Here is a 4,875-nt window from a genome sequence, read left to right on the forward strand (position 1 = left end):
GCTATGCATCAGAGAGACAGACAATGACTAAAGATGGCATAGAAGAATCAATGCCTTTGAATTGTGGTACTGGTAAGAGTCTTGAACATACCATATGCTGCCAAGAAAATAAATAGATGTATCTTGGAGATCATGAAGCCAAGTTTCTCCTTGGAGCCTAGCAATTTGAAGCTCCATCTCACTTTTTCCATATAGGACTTAGAAATATTTATTGAAATTCTTCCTTTTAAGAAACTCTTACACTGCAAAGAAATGAGCTTCTTCTTCAGCATACTTTTCAGATATGCTTTACTGTTGAAAACAAAGCCTAAAATCTCATTAATGTTAGAGTCTTTTTTAATGCAGACATCAAAGGATTCCCAAGGATCAGGTATCAATAACCTCACTTGGAGGCTCAATGTAGGATTTTCCATATATTTCTCACATTGAACTACATTACCTTTGTCTTCTATAAAATTTTAGTATTTTTCCTATACCCACATATCATGCAATTATTGGTGTATGTGTGCATAGTGAAAAACTAATCAAAAAGATAGCATTTCTTTAAAAAAAAAACAAACTCACAACTTACTGAGCTCTGGTAACCTAAAGGTAAGAAGTTGCATGGACAAGCTGAAGGTATTCAGTTCAAATCCACAAGTTTCTGAGCTGGAAAAAAATGGGTAATCTCCTTCCGTGTGATACATTGGCTCTGAAAACCCACTTGAGGGTCAGTTTTGACTAAACAGTAAACAACAACAACAATTTTCTAAATCTGAAAGAAGCAAAAACATGTTTGCATAGTGTGATGGTCAATATGGTGTGTCAATTTAGTTATTATTCTTAGTATAATGTAATGATCTTATGTGTTGCAAATCCTAAACTGTATGATGTTAATGAAGCAGGATTAGAGAGAGTTACACAGTTACATATAGTCAGCCCTGATCTTATGTATAGGAAGTCTTCCTGTTGTTTTTATAGTGCACCATAGGGTCTGAACTGACCCATAGCTGATACTACAACTAGTTTTCAGAGGCAGTTAATTGCACAGGAAAAGATTGCCCATCCTTCTCCCATGGAGGAGCTCGAGGTCTCAAACCGTGTGCCTTTGGGACTGCAGCACAGCTTCTTGACACTAGGCCACCAGAGCTGCTTTGTTAGGGTATAACCTGAGTTGAATTATGTACAAATTTTCTAGTAAATCTGGTGAAATCTTACCCAAAGCCTAAATCTGACTCGTCACCTCAGACTTGAAAGAGTGGCCTGCCTTACCTTAATTGTTGTTAAGTGCCATCAAGTATGGCCTCAAAAGCCTGCAGTCTGCTGTCCTTCCTATCAATCTTGGACTTGTCAGGCTTCACAGACGACTCTCTGATTATGTCTGACCTACAGACCTAGGGCTTGACAGGCTCTCCAAGAACTATTTCCTTGAGGCAAATCAGTCTCTGTCTCTATCCATCTGTTTCCCTCTTGAGAAGATAGATAGATAGATAGATAGATAGATAGATAGATAGATAGATGGATGGATGGATGGATGGAAGGAAGGAAGGAAGGAAGGAAGATATGGGTGGTGATTGTGTTGTTGTTAAGTGCTGTTGAGTCATAGATGACTCCTAGTGACCCAATGAATGAAAGGCCTGAACATTTGTATAACTTTTGTCATTTCTCCACATGTAGATAGACGTAAATATAGACCTGGTGGCCAAGTGGTAAGGAGCTTCACTGTCAACCTAACAACACTTAGTTCAAATTCACCAGCTGCTCCATGCAAAAAAAGATTGGCAATCTCCTCCTGTGCAATGTACTGTCTCTGAAAACCTGCTGGAGAGTCAGCTATAAGTTGCTTGTAACTCAACAGCACCTAACAATAGCAATAACACAAACATACATACACACGCACGCTCACACACACAGAGCTCTGCAGCCTAGTGGTAAGAACTGCCCTGCCAATTCAAAAGCATATGGTTCAAATCCACCAGCTGTTCCTCAAAAGAAAGATGGACAATCTCCTCCCATTCTATTTAATGCCCCTAAAAAACCCCAGCAGAGTCAGCTAGTTTTGTTGTTGTTATTGTTAAATGGCATCAAATGCAACTTATAGCAACTCTATGAATAACAGATCTGAATTTTGTCCTGTCTCATGTCATTCTCATCATCTCAGGCATACTTGAGCCATTTGCTGTAGTCACTCTGTCTTTCCATCTCATTGACTGTTTTCCTCTTGTTCACTGACCCTCCACCTTTCCAAGAATGCTATCTCTTTCCAAGGAATAGCTCCTCCTAACAACATGCCCAAAGAATGTGAGATAAAGCTTCATCATCTTTGCTTCTAAGGATCATTCTATCTGCACTTTCTCTAAGATATATCTGTTTTTGACAGTCCACGGAATATTCAGTATTCTATGTAAGTTGGTTCAACTTAACAACAAAACATGCACACATATATACAGAAGTGTGTGTGTGTGTGTGTGTGTGTGTGTGTAAGCCTATTGGAGGGTCTACTATGAGTCAGTTTTGATTTCTGATTTGAAGGCAAACAACAACACACACAAACATAATATATATAATATATCATATGTAATATATATAATTCTTGTTAGCTGGAAGATCCACACTTAAGACTAATGTTGTTGTTGTTGTTATGTGCCGTCGAGTCGTTTGTGACTCATAGCGACTCTATGTACAACAGCCCTAAACCCTGCTCTATCCTGTGCCAATTGCATGGCCTCTGACACACCCATCCCGATTACCCCAGTCACTGAATCAATCCACCTCACAGAGGGTCTTCCCCTCCTGCGCTGTCCCTTCACCTTACCAAGCATGATGTCCCTCTCCAAGGACCTGTCTCTCCTTACAACATGTCCAAAGTATGCCAGACGAAGCCCCAGAATTCTTGCCTCCAAGGAGTAACCTGGTTTAACCCTCTCTAGGATAAATCTGTTTGTTTTCTTGGCAGTCCAGGGTACATTCAATACTTTTATCCAGTGCCACAGCTCAAAGGCATCAATTCTCCTTCTATCTTCCCTAGTCATTGTCCAACTCTCTGATGCATAACAAGTGATTGCAAAGACCATGGCCTATATCTTAGTCTCCAGAGAGACACCATTGCTCTTGAGTACTTTAGAGAGGTCCCTAACAACAGACTTTCCCATTGGATACGTCTTTTGATTTCCTGGCTGTTGGTGCCAAGAGTGTTGAGGAAAAAAAAAATTTCAAATATAAGCAGATGTCGCATAACAGGGATAGAATAAGGATATTGCTCATACCATATTCTTGTATCTTCTCTTATATCTCAATTCATCAACATTCAGGGAGAAAATTGAAGAAGCAATGATAGTTTCTCTCCAGATACTTTCTACTCAACAAATGCAGTCACCAATGAGATTTGGACTCTAAGTTGTGACATAGAAGTAGGACTAAAAGAGGAGAGGTCTGGTAAGCGTCTGCTCTGGAGCAGAGAAGTGAGAGATCCTGATTCAGAGCAGAGGCAAATGAGAGAACCTCCTTGGCATAGACACCCTAGGAGAGCACTTTGCACTCACAGAAGAGCTGACAGAGTCTTCGGGAACAGTGTTGTTGTTGTTGTTATGTGCCGTCGAGTCGCCAGCGACTCATAGCGACCCTACGTACAACAGCCCTAAACTTTGACCTATCCTGTGCCAATAGCACTGTCTCAAACACACCTACACCCATTACCCCAGTCACTGAATCACTCCACCTCATAGAGGGTCTTCCTCTCCTGCACGGTCTCTCCACCCTCCCAAGCATGACGTCCCTCTCCAAGGATTGGTCACACCTTGCAACATGTCCAAAGCACGTCAGATCTAAAAATTGAGGTACTGTAAGACGTTTTTATTCAAATTATACCTCCAAAGAAAGCTCTAGTGGCCTAGTGGCAAGAAGCTGTACTGCAATTCTGAAGGGGTGAGGCTTGAATCCACCAGATGCTCTGCTGAAGAAGGAGGGTCAAGCTCTTCCTGTGTCAGTCGGATCTGACTTGATAGTACCCAACAAGAAGAGAAGAAAAGAAGAAAAAAAATATACCTCCAGGGGTGGTCTTATCGAAGGAAAATTAGAGAACAAATCAGTGCCGCTTGTTACTATTCTCGCCTGTCTTCATATTGCACAACAATAATTTGATGGACATGCCCATGAATTTCTTAATTTAATATCTTATCACATTAGTTTCTTTCAATTCATTTTATGAAGAAATTATCTCTCATTCTTTGAAGCTGCAGGGCATAGTACACACTTCTTTTCCAAGGCCTCTTTTCTGTAAGGATAAAAATTGGTCTTATGTTTTTGCTCTGCCATTTCACTCATTATAGTTAGAATCAGAACATAGGCTCTTTGAGCTTAATTTACCCTTAAAACATGTCAAGTGGACAGAAATGGTTCTACTGAGTAAGAGTGAAACATTTTGCACCACTTTTCTATGTGACTCACCAATGACTGGAGCACAGAGCAGTTACGGGCCCCTCAGGTGACTGTCATGTCCTCTCTCATTCCATTATCAACCACTTATCAGTTTCTTCAGCTCTATGCTATACTAGGTATGCTGAGCACGTCAGAAATTTGCAGATATTGTACACCAGGAAGCAACTTCCAATTCAAGTGGGTTAGCAACTGTTCTTGAACCAGGATATAATGGACATAAAAAGGTAAACAGTGTTGCAAAGTTCACAGAAGGGAAAGACTATTTCTCAATGAAAGAAGCACTGCAAATTTTTGCTTGGAAGAAGTCTATATCAGCACAAGATAAAGCCATGGCAAGGCTGGGATAAATAAAAGGCTATTTCTGAGTCTTGTTAAGATGGGTTCAATAATGTATACTGCACTGAAGCAGAGGAGGGAGAGAACCGTCTAAAAGAGAGATGTAACTGGGTATTTCTGTCA

Source organism: Elephantulus edwardii, unplaced genomic scaffold (genome assembly GCF_000299155.1).
Source record: "Elephantulus edwardii isolate Elephantulus edwardi_28Jun2011 unplaced genomic scaffold, EleEdw1.0 scaffold00073, whole genome shotgun sequence".
NCBI classification, from domain to species: domain Eukaryota; kingdom Metazoa; phylum Chordata; class Mammalia; order Macroscelidea; family Macroscelididae; genus Elephantulus; species Elephantulus edwardii.